Source organism: Pinus tabuliformis, chromosome 4_1 (assembly GCF_031772625.1).
Source record: "Pinus tabuliformis cultivar Carrire ecotype Pingquan chromosome 4_1, CPIR1, whole genome shotgun sequence".
In the NCBI taxonomy this organism is placed as follows: Eukaryota; Viridiplantae; Streptophyta; class Pinopsida; order Pinales; family Pinaceae; genus Pinus; species Pinus tabuliformis.
Genome location: NC_142303.1, coordinates 405,184,655 through 405,204,049, shown reverse-complemented (window position 1 = coordinate 405,204,049; position 19,395 = coordinate 405,184,655).

Genomic DNA, 19,395 nt, shown 5'->3' with positions numbered 1-19,395 from the left:
TTTCTTTTATATATTTTTCAGAGCCAAAGGTCGAAACGGTGACTCGTGGAACATCGTACAAGTTCGCTCTACTGAACTAGTATATAATCAGGTCATCTTGGGAGATTGTGCATAACTCTTCCTTGGAGAATCCAATTTGGATCATAATGGTGGCATTAGAAAGAGGACAAAGAGGGCTACTATAGACCACAATTTCAGAACTGGATGATCTGAAATTACAGAGATACATCAAATTCAATATCAAGCTTCTACAAAGTGAAAAAAGGTGTGTAGTTTTTTTTAAATTTTTGCATAAGCTTGGTTTGAAAAATTAGTTCGAATCGATAATTGATGCCCCGAGGAAAGAAAATGCAAACACCTAGTAAGCAACTTGAAAGCTCTAGCATGACTCATGAGGAAGTGGAAGAAATGCAACATGATATATCAAAATTACGAGACGAAGTGCAACAAGTGTCACTTGCACAAAAAGCAACAGAATATAAGATGGATGGTTTGAGGAAAGATATAGAAGCTAAGATGGATGGTTTAAAGAAAGGTGTACGAGCTAAGATGGATTGTTTAGAAAAAGTCGTAGAAGCTAATATGGATGGCATGGAAGCTAAGATGAATGGCATGGATGCTAAAATTGATGGCATGGATGATAAGATGGAAGAATTGAAGATAAATATGAATAAGTTGCTACAAGAAATGGTCACTAATGGTGAAAGGGTAGTAAAGAAAACTCATGATGAGAACAAAAGAAATGTTAATCATGATTCCATAGACTCTAATGTTGGATCAAAGACCCAACATATTCCAAAATTGATATGAGGAAGTTTGATGGCAAGGATCCTGCAACATAGGTATTACAGATGGAGCAATTTTTCGATCTCAATAATGTGCAAAACACACAAAAGGTACATATTGCAACTTTATATTTGGAACCAAATCAGTTTTCATGGTATCAATGGCTTTGATCTCGTAAACAAATTATCACTTGGGCAATTTTTACAGAAGAATTGATAGCATATTATGAGGATACAAAAAGCAACACTTTTTTTAGCCAATTGATAAGTCTCAAACAAAAGGGTTCAATAATGGAGCACTTTGAGGAGTTCCAAAAATTGAACATAAGGGTAAAAAATATTCCATAGGAGCATAGGATTGTTGTGTTCATAGGGAATTTAAAGGATAATATCCCACATGATGTTCACCTTTGGGGACCTGATTCATTAGAGAAGGCATTCAGGTTAGCAAGAAAAATGGAAAGCAAAATTATGGCAACCAGGAAGCATACCACTCACAACTATATAGATGGAAGTGTTGTTGCTCCTAGTCTTCCACAACCTATAAGGTTGAAACCACAATAATTGGAAGAAAAAAGAGAAAAATGGCTTTGTTACAGTTGTGATAGCAAATACACTAAAGGCCATAAGTGTGCTGAGAAGAAATTATTCTACATAGAGTGTGAAGAGGAAGAAGAAAAGGAGCAAGAAAGGTCAAAAGAAAAGGATATACTCCAGGAACGAAGCCTAGATAAAGAAGAAATGAATCCAACCATATCTTGTAATTCATTGCCAGTAATTACCACTCAAATCATCTAGATAGAAGGACAAATCAAGAAGAAAAAGGTAATAGTGTTGATTGATTCAAGAAGTACCCACAATTTTATTCATTGTAGGGTAGCAAAAGAATTGAATTGCTTCTTATATCCAGCACCAGAGTGTCAAGTGATGGTTGCAAATGGAGGAACAATAAATTGCTCTAGAAAGTGCCAAAATATCATGCTATCCATGGGAGAATATGTATTGACAAGCCCAATGCTTTCCATTCTGATGGGAGGTGTTGATGTTGTACTAGGAGTCTAATGGCTACAATCCTTGGTTACAATAGCATTTAATTTTCAAAAACTTTTCATGAAAATTTCTGTGGAAGGAAAGGGAGTTGACTTAAGGGGTACTGCACGGAAACCAGGAAAGATAATTAGCTCCAACGGTATGACAAAGCTTAAAAAAAGGAACAAAGAGGTGTAATTGCACAATTATGTTCGCTAGATGTTTCCACGTTGGAATCATCTATTTCTCCAGATCTCCGAAAAGTCTTGGACAATCATTCTAAGGTATTTGAGACTCCCAAAGGTCTCCCACCTATTCATGATCATGATCACGCTATTCATCTGATTCCAGGAAGTGTTCCTCCAAACATCAGGCCGTATAGATATCGCTATGCCCAAAGGAGTGAAATTGAACGTATGGTTGCTGAAATGCTAGAGGCTGGTATAATTCAACTGAGTCAAAGTTCTTTCTCTACTCCAGTAGTATTGGTGGACAAGAAGGATGGATCATGGCGCATGTGTCTGGATTATAGGGATCTCAACAAGCTCACTATTAAAGATAAGTTTCCCATTCCTGTCATTGATGAATTACTGGATGGATTGCATGGATCAATTTACTTCACCAAGTTGGATCTTCTTTCAGGATATCATCAAATCAAAATGAAGAATAAATACATTCTGAAAATAGCATTTAGAACTCATGAAGGTCATTATGAATTTTTGGTCATGCCTTTTGGCCTTACCAATGCACCTTCAACATTTCAAGGTTTGACGAATTCCATTTTCAAACCATTCCTTAGAAAATTTGTGTTAGTATTTTTTGATGATATACTAATCTACAGCAAGTCTTGTAAGGATTATGTTGAACATGTTGATAGGGTGCTACAACTATTGGAGGAGAAACAATTATATGCAAAAAGATCCAAATGTTTCTTTGGAGTACAAGAGGTGGAATATCTGGGTCATATTGTATCTCATGAAGGAGTTAAGGTAGACCCTAGCAAAATTAAAGCCATTAAAGAATGGAAAATCCCCACATCCATAAAGCATCTACGAGGATTTCTCGGGTTGACAGGGTATTATTGCAAGCTTGTTAAGAATTATGGGAGAATAGAAGCACCTCTAACAACATTATTGAAGAAAGATGCATTTTCATGGACTCCAGAAGCAACAAAGGCGTTCGAGCATCTTAAAGAGGCAATGTGCCAAGCACCAGTCTTAGCTACACCAGGCTTCACAAAAACCTTTATTGTCAAATGTGATGCTTCAGGAAATGGAATCGGTGTTGTTTTAATGCAAGATGAAAGACCCATAGCTTTTGAAAGTCGTCCAATCAAGGGAAAGTTTTTACACAAAGCTATTTATGAGAAGGAAATGTCGACAATACTCCATGCACTTAAAAAATGTCGACCCCACCTAATGGGAAGACACTTCAAGGTAAAAATGGATCATGATAGCCTTAAATACTTTTTAGAACAAAGATTATTTTCTAAAGAGCAACAAAAGTGGGTCACAAATATGTTGGGTTATGACTTTGAAATCATCTACAAAAAAGGGAAGCAAAATGTGGTGGCAGATGCACTCTCAAGGAAGGATGAGGATGTGGAAGCATTGTTGTGTGCCATTTCTATTATCCAACCAGATTGGATAAATGAAGCAAGGGAGGAATAGAAGAATGACGAAGAAGTGTAGGAACTTATTCGAAAGTTACAACTAGACTCCAGTACTTCTGATACATTTAGCTGGCAAAATGATTCGTTATTGTACAAATACCACTTATACCTCTATAATAATTCCCAGCTAAAACAAATGATTCTTATGGAATTGCACACGTCTCCCTTAGGAGGGCACTCAGGATTTTTAAAAACTTACCACAGGGTTAAGAAGGAATTTGTTTGGGAGGTCCTTAAATCAGATATTCAAAAGTTTGTGGCAGAATGTTTGGTTTTCCAACAAAATAAAGTTGAAACAATTAAGACATCGGGTCTATTACAACCTTTATCCATTCCAATTCAACGTTGGGAGGAGGTTTCAATGGATTTTATCACAGGTTTACCCAAGTCTGAGGGAAAGAGTGTCATCATGGTGGTAGTTGACAGACTTACCAAGTATGCACACTTTTGTGCATTATCACATCCATTTAAAGACAGTACAGTTTCTACTGCATTTATGGAAAAACTTCAAAAGCTACATGGAAACCCAAAGACTATTGTAAGTGATAGAGATCCCATTTTCACTGGAAATTTTTGGATAGAATTATTTTCTTATCTTGGTACTCAGTTAGCCCATAACTCATCTTATCATCCTCAATCTGATGGGCAGACTGAGATAGTAAACAAATTTTTGGAGGATATCTTCGTTGCTTTGCATATGATAAATAGACACAATGGGTCAAATGGTTGCCTCTGGCTGAATGGCAGTATAATGCTTCCATACAAGAAAAAAAATGACCCCATTTATGGCACTTTATGGATATCAGCCACCATACATCACATCATATTTAAGAGAAAATTATAAGGTTCAAGCAGTGGAACATCACATCAAACATCAACAACAAGTCCTCCAACTCTTAAAGTATAACCTCGTGTTGGCACAAAATAGAATGAAACAACAGGTAGATCAACATCGCAGTGAAAGAAGTTTTAATGTAGGTGATTAGGTATTCCTACGGCTACAACCACATAAGCAAATGTCCCTCAAGAAAGCTAAGAAGGATAATAAATTATCACCAAAGTATTATGGTCCATACAAGGTGTTGTAAAATATTGGTACTATGGCATACAAATTGGAGCTTCCTGCAGCTTCTCGATTGCACCCAGTTTTCCATGTTTCATGTTTAAAGAAGGTTACAGGCGACAAGCTCCCATTTCAAACAATATTGCCATAACTTGACGAGGAAGGAAAAATTATATTGGAACCAGAAGTAGTCAAAGAAACAAGAACTCAACAGTTACGAAATCGATCAATTTCAAAGTATATTATCAAGTGGAAGAATTTATCCGCTAAAGATTCCACATGGGAGGATGAGAATTTTATACAGAATCATACAAAACTACTCAAGCGTTGATGACAACACATTTTTGAAGGAGAGAGGCATGTTGGGTCCCTATAATACTAGTGATTACCCCATTACTATTGTAGTTGTATCCCTTATTAATATTATTGTGCCCCTATTGTCCCCATATTGTTATTATTGTGACCCACAAGATCCCTCTATTGTTATTTTTATGGCTTTATATTATTATTGTTAGGTCGGCTGGGTTATATTGTGACTCCTTAGACTCCTATATATAGAAAGGAGGTTTTTTCATTTGAATCATCCAAGAATTGTTCATTTGTGTAATGTAAAGGAGGTTTCCCCCTCGAAGAGGCTGAATTCTAAGGCATTGATCTCTCTTTTCTATCTTTTTGTGAGTTGGTTTCATAACAGAAACAAAAGGAAAAGACACACCCTGAGATCTCAACGGCACAGATAGAAATAGTTGACACAGGGATCTCTACAGGAAGTAAGGAAAAAGGAAAGTAAGAGGATAAATCACTTGAGATATTGGCAAGGGAGGTAGCATTTGTGCTTTCTGCCTTAAGCACGCCTCCAAAACAAAAAGGGAAGAGAAAGAGGCAACCCTCCATGTACTTTAAAGCAAGGAGAAGCACAAGGGTCAAAGTTGGCAGACCCCAGCCACAATCAAGGGAGCCAATTGTCATTGAGGACACAACAACTAAACCAAAAGAAGAGTCTCATTCAAAGAAATATATCACCTATGAACGAGGAATCCCAAAAACCTTCACCTGGAAATAGACAATTAGGATGATGGACTCAAAGACAGCTCTACAGGAAGCTGAGACATCTCTATAGGAAACTCTATCTAAGTTTAAGGAGACCAAGAAATTGGAGGAAAAGGCAACCAAATCATCACAGGGAGAGGCAAAGACTGAGGAGATACTGGAACCAAGCCCTCAGCCTAGCTTGGGCTCATACTACAACCTCTTAGAGGGTGGGAAAATCATCCCACAAAAAATTGTTGTGCCACTCTTCTTTGCATTGGAACAGGAGAGGATCAGAACACACACATGGATGAAAATTGACAAATCTAAGGGAATTGAGGACATAGGCCACATGGAGGAGAAGTTAAAAGAATTGAGAGGAGAATTGGCCATGATAAGGCATGAGAAAGCTGCAAAAGAGCCCAGCTGCAGGAGGAGAATGAGCTGCTGAAAAAATAGTTGCACTTACAGGAAGTCCACAAGGAAGGTAGGCTATCCAATTTGGGTGGCCAACAGCAGTAAGGAGGACCTCCAGTAGACAAAGACACAACTGGGAAATAATAGAAGGAGGTAGAGGTACAAGCTAATGCGGATATTCTCACAAAACTGTTGCAAGAATAGGAGTCTCATGCAGCAGAAAAGATACAGGGTTTACAACAATAGTTGCATGAAAAAGACGCTCAGATGGCCTGCATGGCCAACTAGGCAATAGAAGCCTTACAATGTAGGTAACCTTCTAATTCATATGCCTTATATCTTAAAGATCAATGGTTGTAATTCGAAATTAACACCTTGGCCCAGAGGGGCACCATTCCAATCAGAATTACCATCAGTTTATGGACATATGTGACAGTAGCTCTGCATAAGGTAAGGCCAAGTTATCAGAATTCTATTTACACAACTTGCCCCTTCCAAACATGAATCTGTGGGACCCCAATGCTACATTGGGAGATGTGCAACTCATGGCCATGGCCTCTTGGTTAAACCATGAGGAAAAGAGGGCAGCAGAAATTCAGAATGTTATGGATAGGGAGCTCAGGGAGCCACTCATGATCAGAGCAGAACCTGTGGGTCCCTCAGCTTTAGTGTATGCCCATCAGCACCTCGCCAACAACCCCCAGGTTCTCCTAGACTACATTGAAAGACAAGCTCAGGCCATTGCTCACTTTGAGGACATGGAAAGAACGTTGGGGGATAACTGCATTCATTCTTGCACAAGGAGATGGAACACACCATCCCACAGTCTAAAAATAAGAGAATACCACTCCCCAACAAGGATGAGGGAGGCCTTGGAAAGAGTACCACTCTATAAACAGTCAATGCAAAATCTACAGGCCAACCGGATCGACCTAAATTTCAGTCCTCCATTGCTTTTAGGACTGCTGGAAGGGGTCAAAGAAGAAGAAGAGCACAAGCAATGGGAGGAAGTAGAGAGAAAAGCAGGGTTTCATGACTGAGAAGCAGACATCACCTTGGAAGCCTGGGATGTAGAGAGGCATTCAAAGCACTCAAAGATGATGAGCTGCATTAGTTGCTCAGAGGATGAGCAACACATTTAGCAAGGGGGTGATGTTGAGCCACAAAAATGGGTAACTTATTGGGCTCATTTTGCCTATTATTCTCGATTAATCCACCACTATTCATAGTTTATGCATGCTTTTGAGTATATTTATGTTAATTGAATGAATGAGAATAGTCACTTGACCATGAAATCTAATATGTACTTATTGCAGATTTTTGGACATCTTTTGGACTAAGGTCAAGAATTTATGAGCCAGTTGACAGCCAAATACGAGGGAACAAGGCTGAGGATTGTCAGTCCAAGTTAACTCCAGAAATTAATGAGCGCAAGAAAGAACTAATAATTTTATTCATTAGCCAACTATTATTTATATATATACATAAAACGGATCAATTCATCTTCTAGATGACTGTCCAGTTCACCCATCCGTTTCAGATTAGGTGTCAACATTCCCCCCCTTAATCTGAAGGGATGTTGGTGAGTCCAAGCATCGTTCTGAATCTTTCAAGCTTTTCTCTTCCAAGCGCTTTGGTGAAGATGTCTGCAATTTGCTCGTTTGTGGAACAATGACGGAGATGGATTGTTTTGGCCTCAACATGATGTCGGATTAGATGATATTTAGTATTGATGTGCTTAGTACGATCATGGAACTTTGGGTTCTTGGCCAACTTTATTGCAGAGGTGTTATCAATCATGAGTGGAGTTGATTGTATTTGTTTTACCTGCAAATCTTCAAGAATTTTCCTGAGCCACACAATTTCTTTCGTTGCTTCAGCTGCTGCCACATATTCTGCTTCTGTTGTGGAATCTGCTGGTACTGATTGTTTACATGATCTCCAGGAGACATCTCCTGATCCAAGACTCATAGCATATCCTGAAGTAGATACCCCAGTTTCTTTGTCTCCATCGAAGTCTGAATCAGAGTATCCAATCAAGTTGAAGTTGTCCACCAGTGTATACTTGATTCCAAGGTCTTGAGTTCCCTTCAAGTACCTTAGAACTCTTTTTGCAGCAGACCAATGTCCCTCACAAGGCTTTTTCATAAACCTGGAGAGGATTCCAACAGCAAATGAAATGTCTGGTCTGGTAGTAGTGAGGTAGATGAGACTTCCTACAAGCTGTCTATACTTTGTTGCATCCTCAAATTCCTTTCCTTCAATAGATGTGAGCTTCAAGTTTTGTTCCATTGGAGTAGAAAGGGGATTGCACTCTGTCATGCCAAATCTGTTCAACAAATCTCCAATGTATTTCTTTTGAGAAAGAAATATGGACTTTGGATGTTGGGTTACTTCAATGCCAAGATAGTAATGAACATAGCCCAAATCAGTCATTTCAAAAAAATTTCCTAATTCTTTCTTTATGGATGAAATATAGCTTTCATTTTTCCCTGTCATTAAAAGATCATCTACATATACCACAAGATATACAACTGTTTTGCCAACTTTCTTGACAAATAAAGTTGCATCATCAAGATCAAAATGTTTGAAGTTGAGTTTTAGAAGATGCTCAGTTAGTTTTTCATACCAGGCTCGTGGTGCTTGTTTGAGGCCATACAAGGACTTCACAAGTTTGCATACTTTGTGTTCATGTCCTTTCACAGCAAATCCTTCAAGCTGGGACATAAAAACATTCTCTTTTAGATATGCATTCAAGAATGCAGTTTTTACATCCATTTGATGGACTTTCCAACCGTTCTGAGCAGCTAGTGCAAAGAGTGTCCGGATGGTGGCCCATTTTGCTGTGGGAGCAAAAGTTTCCTCATAATCGACCCCTTCCTTCTGTGCAAAACCTTTTGCCACAAGCCTAGCTTTGTGCTTGTCAAGTGAGCCATCAGCTTTGTACTTGTTCTTGTAGACCCACTTGCAGCCAATTGGTTTGGTTCCAAATGGAGGATCAACCAGCTTCCAAGTGCCATTCTTTATGAGGGCATCATACTCCTTCTGCATCGCTTCTTTCCATTCATCATGAGAAGCAGCTTCTTTGAAGGAAGTTGGTTCAAAATCTGTAGACAAGTTCAATTCACAATCATAAGTAACATCCATATCAACAGGTGAATTAGAGTTATCTACATCACCTCCATCTTGTCGGTTTGTATTTTTGGTTCCTGTTTTTCCAATTTCATCAGGATGAACACTTTCAAGTGTCTTTGTCAGCCACTTTGGGGGACCTTTCTGAGATGGTCCAGGCTGTTCTGTTGATTGAGTTGGGTCTGAATCAAGATTGAGTCTCCCAATTCTATCAATTACATCACTTAAAGCATCATCCGTTGTTGGAGTGTCATGCAGGGGAGATTGTTCTTCAGAAGGAGATTCCACATGTTGATCTAGTATAGGAATTCCCCCCTTCAAGATGTGGAATCTGATTATCAAACTCTTGGAATGATTTCAGTTTTGTGAATCTATCCAAGCGATCAAGTTGCCGCTCAACAACACTGTCAGATTTGGATGATTCAAGAAAAATGACATCTCTAGATAAAACAGACTTTTTATTTACTTCATCATAAAGGCGGTATGCTTTAGATGTGTTTGAATACCCCAGGAAGATACAGTTACGACTTCTAGCACCAAGTTTGTTTCTATGTACCTTTGGTATTAAAGCATAACAGGTGGAACCAAATATCCTGAGATGTTTTACCGAAGGAACATGTCCATACCACAATTCATAAGGAGTCTTGTTTCTTATAGCACTAGATGGACATCTATTCTTTATATATGCAGCAAATAGAACAGCATCAGCCCAAAACATTGTCTTTACATTTTTGAAGAATAGCATGGATCGTACCATATTCAAAATTGTTCTGTTCATTCTTTCAGCTACGCCATTCTGTTGAGGATTATAAGGCACAGTTGTTTGATGTTTAATCCCATGTTGGCGAAGATAGTGTTCAAATTCATTTGATGTATATTCTTTTCCATTATCAGTGTGAATAGACCCAATATGAGATTGTGCATCATTTTCAATCCATTTATGAAAATTCTTGAATGTTTGAAAAGCATCAGATTTGTTCTTCAAAAAATAAACCCAACACATTCTGGTGTAATCATCAATAAATGTCATGATATATTTATTTCCATTTGCAGAAGAAACAGGCATTGGACCACATAAATCTGAATGAATAAGTTCAAGCTTCCTATGTGCTCTTGAATGTGAATCATGAAAAGACTGTTTGCTATGCTTTCCTAGAATGCAAGCATCACATTGTTTATGTTTTCTAGGAATTGTAGGCAAACCAGCAACACCATTTTTCTTCAACAAGCGAAGACTATCATAGTTTAAATGTCCAAATCTAGCATGCCATAATAAACTTGATGGAAGTGCATCTTCTTCATGATGAGAAATATATGAGAAATGTTGTGCATGAGCAGAGGTTCCTTGCAGTTTAAGAAGTCTTTCTTCTTCTATACCCCTCATGACAAGTGAGTGGTCAGATGCCTTTCTTACCTCAAGCTTGCCATCAAACATGTGAATGGAGTGACCTTGCTGGCGGATGTGGACCAGGGATAGCAAGTTTCTCTTGAGCTGTGGGAGATATAGAACATGATCCAGAAGAAAGTCTGGAAGACCAGGCAGTTTAAGCCTGATTGTGCCAAGCCCTGATGGCTTGATTTTTGACTGATCTGCAAAGTATACTGCTCCATCAACATTGTCAGTGAAATCTTCAAAGAAATCTTTCCTATGAGTCATATGACAGGTTGCTCCTGAATCAAGCAACCAGTCATTTTTCGAAGAAGCAAGTGAAGCATTAAACAAATCTTCATTTACTCCAATGTTACATTGTGCCTCAATATAGTGAGTGGATTCAGGTGCTTTACCTTTGTCTGTGTCATCAGTTTTACCTTTCTGCTGGTTTCTTCTCTGCTCAACCTTGTGCATGGTAGCTTGCATGTAGAAGCATCATGTGATCTGTTTCGTTTGCAGCGAATGCAATGCAGATCTGCCTTTTCTGCTTGAGGATGTCTGCCCCCCCTGCCTCTGAAGTATCTTCCTCTTCCTCTTCGTCCACCTCTTCCTCTTGTAGAATCTTGAGCAGGATGCTTTTCTTTATGAGCAAGGCAAACAGTCTCTTCAGAAGATTCAGGGATTGTTTTCTTTCCAAAGGCTTTCTCTCTTTCAGCAAACTTTTTCACAAGAGTGTCAAAGGTTATATCTTTAAGATTTCCATTTGCTTGTAAAGACTCAAGATAATTAGAGTAGGTAGGATAGAGTGCTTTGAGAAAGGCAATAAGAGAGATATCCAGCTCAACCTTAGTGGATTTAATATCATGCATTATAGACTTTATTTCAGATGCAAGAGCAAGAGCATCATTATTTTTCAGTTCAAGAGTGAAGAGTTTAATCATAAGCTAAACAACTTCAAGTGAAAAATGTGTATCATAGAGTTCTTTCAGCTTTTGTAAAGCTTCAAAGGCATTGGAATAGGATGAAATATGACGACTTACTTCCTCATTTACAGATGCTGCGATTAATGCATAGGCTTTGCTATTCTTGTTTTCCCAAATAACAAGTTATTTATCTGATGTAGGCTGCACAGGGTCTTTGTCTTCTTCTCCGACACACACTCCTTTCCACAGCTCATTGTAGATGAGGGTGTGTTTTACCATCCGAGACCATTCTGAATAGTTCTCCTTGCCAGTGAGAACTATTCCGACCATAGAAATGATTGAATGCATTCTGTAAAAAAAAATATCTCTGCCAAAAAACTTCTGTTGAAAAAAAAAATCTTTATGCCATAGCCTTATGCATTTTATTTTCTTCTAACATTTGCATCAAAAAAAAGGCGCTAAGGGATCTCTTCAACATATATCACTTCAATATATATCAATGTAAAAACTGTTAAGAAAATAGCGCAATATATAAAACTCTGCTCCAAGTATAAGCATGATATTGCATACTGTAATATGAGTCACATACTATAATATGTCATAATTCTTTTGCAACATAAATTGAATGAATTCAGTCAAAACTTCGTATAAAATGATTCCAACAAATTATGTTGTCAGGTTGCGCCAAAATCCCTGTCTCAGATAACAACAGGACGAGAACATATTCAATCTTCTGCCAATTTCCAGTGGACAAGAGATCCTTCAACGACTGATAACTTAGCAAACCCAAGAAACCCTACACCAAGCAGTAATATAGCAAATTCAACAAGACCTCTGGCTCATACAACAGTACCTCGCAATTTCCAACAACTGATAACTGTCAGGCACCACTTACATAACGCCTTGTTCATTCCTTGGATGCAACAATGCTTGGATGCTCAACAAAAAATAACTTGTTCCGCTACTGCATACTACCACCGCCGGGTAGATTGTCTGGTATTCATGCATGGCCTTCGCCTCAATTGGGCTCTATCGACAAATGATCTTTTCGCATCCATTAAATCATACAAATCAACAACTGGTCGGTAAAATTCCTTATAACATGAGAATGGAGCAGAAGGTGATGTTATTCAATTTGAATAACAAAGAGAAGAGAATCGATATCAATTGGAGCAGTTCTTAAAAACTAAGCGATACCATAGTTCTTGCAATAAAAACGCAGTCACCATACCAGAAAACGCAGTCACCACAAGAAAACGCAGTCACCAATAGAACTCAGTCTTCAATACAACGCAACCATGCTTCAATACAACGCAGGCTTCAATAGAACTCAGCCACCATAATAAAACGCAGTCACCATAATATCAAACGCACTGTAGGTGTGAAACTATAATAAATGCAGTCACCATATCATCAAACTAATAAAACATAAGCAGCAGTTCAAATGCAGTTCAAATGCACCAGGTTCAAACACAAGCAGCGTTTCCAGCGAAAATGAGTTTCAACGCATTGATAATTCAAACATTCATGCGCAGAGAGGGACAGTAGAAACGTAGTAGGTATTCCTGGGCGGAGGCACCAGAAACGCAATCAATTACTTATGATCTGAGGGCGCAGTCTCCAGAGGCGCTCAGGACAGAGGGCGCAGTCTACAGCAGTGGCAGCGCTGTATGCTCAGAGAATCGCTCAGGGAATCGTTCAGAATGATGCAGCGCTCAGCAGGAGTTACACTATTTTGGGACCTGTGCTCTGATACCATGTCAGGCCAAGTTAACTCCAGAAATTAATGAGCACAAGAAAGAACCAATAATTTTATTCATTAGCCAACTATTATTTATATACATACATAAAACGGATCAGTTCATCTTCTAGATGACTGTCCAGTTCACCCATCCGTTTCGGATTAGGTGTCAACAAGGATTAATAGGAAGGGTGTCTCCTACACTAAATGGCCCCTTCCTCGAGTTCTCCACCATCAGCTCGGAGTTTAGCAGCCCACCAAAGACGATGTCCGAGGGCAGTTGAGCAGCTTTCGTGAAGTGGCTAATTACTTGCGGTTTTGAGCAGCCAAGCCCCTCAAGTTAAGGAGGGCTATTGGAGGTCCTCATGGTGCATAAGTAGGAAGGCTTCAAGCCTTGATAGTTTAGCTCTTGAACAGTTGTTTTCTACACTTTGGTGTTGCTTTGCCTTTCAGCTCATTTTCGAGCTTTTGTTGTAAACATTTTTGTGACATGGTTATTTTTTGAGTAATGGAGATAAATTTCACTTTGCACCAGCTCTGAGATTTTCTTAGGAGGCTATAGCTCTTGGGGCTAGGCCCAACCCAAGTTCCAGTACCTCCTTTGTGTACTATTATGTGTTTTCTTTTCATTCATAGAATAATTTCTGCTATTTAGGTTAAGATCTTTCTTTGTTACTTAGGTTTCTTTTGATGATTACAATAGCTTTTCATGCTTCAAGTTGATTTGACAGTTTGATAACAGAAAAGATCTGCAAAAAGGCCACCAATCAATCCTTGATCTCATCTCTCCCTCGTTGGGACCATGAGCTGAGACCAAGGCATACATGCTGCGACAAAAGCACTGTTTTGCCTTTCAATGCAATTGCAAGTGTTAGTTTTTTTTAGTTGGAAAAGTTGATACCAGTTGTGCTTTCATATTTAGATCTGTGCTTGCTTAGGTTTCCATAGTTATCTTGTATGATCTCCTATCCATAACTTGTTGTTCATCATGTTTTTGGTTTTTAGGTCAGATTAGGTCAAAGTAGATAGATCTCTGATTTTTCTAGTCTTTCTTTGATTAGTTTTGAGAAATATTGTGCAGACCACCTATAATACATCCCTGCCTATCCTTCCTTCATCACACAACCTGCTCCAAACCTAAATTCCGGATTCCTTCCCTTCATTTGCCACACTTTTCCAATTTGACTTAATTTCTACATTTTTGTGCAACATTGCTCCCTCCATCCTTGAACAAATCCAACCATATTCATCACTCCTTAGCCTCATTTACTAGGTCCTATACCTCTTCACATCCTCATCCATCCTCCATTTCCACTTTCCCACTGTTTTTCCTCCATCAACCCTCAAAATCCTCTCTCTCGGCTCTTCCTGTAGAACATCTTGTAGAACATCCTATAGAACCCCTGCAGACTTCCTGTAGAAGATGACGTGAGCAGTTTCTTGAGATCTGATTGCTATGAAACTCTCTGGAAGGGTGCTAGGGACCCATTCAGCCCTCTTCTCACCTTCCCAACCTCTTGCAAATGCCCACTCCATTTCCTTTCGCCAATAAGCCCTTGCACAGTTAAAAATAGTTAAAGCACATGCATAATAATTCTGCAAAATTACTCAAAAATACAAAAAGACGTGTTTTCCATATTTTCCTTTAGAATTTGCCTAGTCACATGCATTTCACCTTTCCAAGAGTCAATCGCATCCATTTCTGCAACTTTCATCTCTTTTCTTGCACCAGTGGGGTTAGTCGGTAAAACTAGGGTTTGCATTTCCTTTCAGCTTTCAGCTTCTTTCTACAAGTAGATTAGCGTCCTTTGAGTTAGCTTTCATCCATCACTATTAAAAGTTTCTTCTAAGAGCTCATAGACGTTGGCTTAAGCTCCTAGCAAACTTGTGCCAGCTGATGAAGTGACAGCCTGTGGCAAGAGCTAGTACTTGTGCATACAACACCATCGCTTCCAAGTTTGTTACGAACTACCGGGTTGATAAAAGTAAATAAGGGAGTCCTAGGAGTTGCAGCATCATTGCTTCAATACTAGATCCCACCATGCAGCATGCAAAGGCATCCCTTGTTTCAGGGATCTATTTTTAGCAGCTAGAGGTTACATGCAAAGATCATTTTAGAAACCTCCCACCAAGTGTCACTTTCCCTAGATTTGTGACATGTGCATCGCAACCTCTATTTTATCAAAACTCGTCAAAAAGACACTATAGAGCTCATTCCTCACATAAATCTTGCAGCTCTGACATCCTACATTGCATCTAAGAGTCATCGGCACAACCAACTCAACTGTTTTCGGGTAAGCTCTCTTTTCATGTTCCGTGTTACGTTTTTAGTGCTTTTTGTGTTAATTTGTATGAATGTTGTCTACTTGATTTTAGTGAGCACATGCTATCATTTTGTTACATACTAGCTTGTACTAGCACTGTTTCAGTTTTCATTAACATCCCACTACTGTCGCATGCATGAAACTGCTTTTGCATGGACAGTCGTCGTTGTGGCGACTCACTTCACACACATGCATGCCTTCCTGTTTCCTGAATCATGCACTCCCTATTTTCATGAATGATCATTCACTCTTATTTGCACTCATATCACCATGCCTTCAGACTTCTGATGTTTCCAATTGCTCGTCGGCCGAACTAGGCTACCTTGGATCAAACCATGCATTTCTCGGCTAGCACTACACGTTTCCAGAAGCGAAGGCTTTTCCTTCCCTCCAAAAATTGTGAAAGCCTAGACAAGCACTGACCTCCAAGCTTGCATCACACAATTCTTGGAAGTAGCATCCCATTGGCCCCAAAAACTATGCAATGCAGTTTGTTGTTTGCATGTCACTACTAACTGAAATTATGCATTGAAAAGTTTCACTCCTTAGAATGCCGAGCTAGACTATGCATTGTGTAGTTCCAATAGTCAATCAACCTCCCAATAGCCAAAACTGTGCCTTTCACATTTTTGGTAGTCATTCTCCCGACCTCCCAACAGAAATTGCGCAACCTTCGTGATCAGTTACACAGGTATGTTGCAAGTCAGTTTTCAAGTTTGTTTCATTTTTCGATTGACAGATTACTTGCCATGAGTTTTTCTATCTATATAGGCATCATAGATGTTCATTTTTATCTCAGTAGCACAATTGCAATGGCATTGAGGAAAGAAAAGTCAAAGGATACTGATGAGAGCACAATGTTAGTTGCAACCAAGAATGTGTCTATGATCTTTCCTACCTATGAGTACTTCGAGATGCTCGTGGACAATGACATCAAGATAAGATGGTAGCAACATCACAGCAAAAAACAACATCAAGAGCAATAGAAGGAAGAACACCTGCATGCAACGAACGCAAGAAGAAGCATGTTGAAAACATCGAGGTGGAACAAAGTTGCAAGCTCGAGCAGATCCACTTGTTATGAAAGCAACTTTGGAGACTCGGGCTATGAGGTGACGGCGTGACATGAAGATCGTGCAAAGACAAAGATGAGAAAAAAGAAGGAGTTTTGTTTGCTCAAACAACAACTCAAGGAAGAACAGGAGCTGCATAGATGAGAGAATGAGTTGTAGTAGGAACAGGTATAGTAGTGGGTGCAACATGCAATCACGGATGAAACTGCACCAGTACAAGTTATAGATACATCCTAGCAATTGGCATAGAGAAGACATGGTGAGTAGTGTTGTTGATTGTATGTAAGGCAATTAAGTAGCATGCATGTCATTGTGTACACAGATACGATCCAACCCATTTCGCACACTCACCAAATCGAACACAAGAAGCAAGCCTAATTGGAGTTGAACATGTAGTTGATAGTTGATGCGCATGGCCACCAGCACACACTGGAAGATCAACACAGACACTATGCATCAGTGCATTGTCAGTTCAGTCGCACTCAAGAAGACCATGTGCATGCTAGCATACGAGTTGGATGGGGGAGCCACACTAATGCACCAGGATGTAATGGAGGCAAGAGTTCACTTCAACAAGATGTCACCATGGAGCGAATGCACACTGTCACAGATGACCAAGCTTGGCATCAGCTTACCACCTTCACCATCACAAGCGTGTCAAAGGGTTGGTCTCACAACTATGGAACAAGTGTAAGTGATGTCTTGCATGGCTTTCACAAGCGATTTTGTCTCACATCAACACATGTGCATTGTAATGTAATGTCTTGTTAAGTGGAATTTCAAGTGTTGATAGTTGGATGTAATAATCATAGATTAGATGAAGAGTCATGAGGGTAGATGAACTGTCACAAAGGGGAATGTCAAGGGTCACCCCACCCTTTGCTATAAATAGAACCTCATAACTCATTGTAAAGACTTTCGGGTAGCAAGCTTCTGATAGGACTATCTTAGAGAGAGCTTGGACAATATTATATTGAGCCTTCACTTCTCCACTATGCAGAGCTATCATATCTCTTTGGAGGAGTAATAGTTGTGATTGTAACATTCCGCTATCAAAACTAGTGGTTCAACATGGATGTGTTGTATGACTGGAACTTACACTTATTAATATAATAGAGCCAACATGTTTCATTTATATGTTGTATTGTATTTTATGCTATCTGGTTTACTCTAAATGATATATGTATTTGTTTGCTTACACATGCATGTATGGAATTTTATGTGTATGTATGTATGAATCTTTCTAAAATGTGTTATTGGTTTAATCGCCACTTTGGATTGCTAGCTAACTTGCGTTCCATGTTGTATGCATCTTTTCTCATGTGTTCCCTTCTTAACTTTGCATTATCATAGGTTTCCAAGGAGTGCACTAATCCCCACCCCTGTGTGTTTGAACCTCTCATGCACCTCCCCTATCTTTTTGTAGTTGTCACACCCTTTCTACCAACAAAGACACCTTACTTCCTCTGTATGAAATCACGGTCAAGGCATTACCATACGAACCACTGCCGTGACTCCTACACCAAATGGTATGAGGTCTAATTGGGACTTCTTACCGGGGAGATCCCCTTACATGTTAGAGGGTCCATCATCATCAACATTTTGGTGATAGAATGAGCGCCAGATGACAAGCTGAGCCCTCATCATCTGTTTTGAATCTTAACACATTTATCATGGAGTTTGTTATAGTTAGCTGTCTGAAATGTCTGTCCAAGGGACATATCTTTCATGTTGAGAGCGAGTTCTAGGATCACTTGTCACAACTCACGTATGATGGTGAAGGCGAAGTGGCCTGGCCTAAGAACATAGACAAATTCTATGCGCTCATGCAGGGCATGGAAGATTTTAATGAAATAGAGGTTTGTTCACTGCTCGTAGACACACTTCTCGACCACCCATCACAATGGTGTGGCACACTACTTCATAACTTTGTGCACTCATTCAAGAAATTCAATGATCTAACCGAATCTGTTTTCCACCATTTTGATCCTTAATTGCTTGATAAACATTTTCTAAAACAACGGAAGGCCCCGTACAAATCACCTATGTAGTTTTTAGAGTGCTTCCATCCAATCATGTTTGAAGCTCTCAAAAGTTAGATGAAATTTCAGTATCTTGTGGATAGGTTCAAATAGTGCCTTGTCCAATATGTCAATCCTAAGAAGAAGTTCAACCTTAAAACCTTCTCAGCATACTTCGGTGATGGAGCTACACAATCCCAGATGAAGACTGTCACTGTCACAAGTGACTATTCACCATCCCCTCACCAAACAACTCCACCATCACAGAGTGATGTGGGAAAGCATACACACCCATCTGTTCAACCATCACATCCTCCTGACATTTTTCCTTTCAATTTTTGTGCAGGAGGTTGTGAGTCCCATACCTCGTCACATGTATTTTGTACCTAAACCTCCATCTTCAGATTGGGATAATCCTTCAGATGAAAATGTCTTTTGTTCTTCCATTTCGGACTCTACAACTATTTTGAACGACGATTGATCTATAGACAGAGTTGGCGTTTCACAACCAACATGCACTGACATTCATGAAGAGCATGACTGGGAGCTTGAACATCCACCAGCAGTAGAGGACCATCCCTTTCTATCCCTACCTCTTCTGTTTTTTCTAACCTCCTCAGTGATCCTTCTATCCCTGATTTTTCATGTGTATCTCCATCCACAAAAGCACCCATTATTGATCATTTGTAAGACACACCAGATGTTAGTCCATCCTCTAACAATGGAGAGGACCGATCATTCTTTGAACATCCACTTGAATTTTCATCTATCTTTTCTGGAAACATAAAGGATGAACATTCTTTCTTCTCATCTA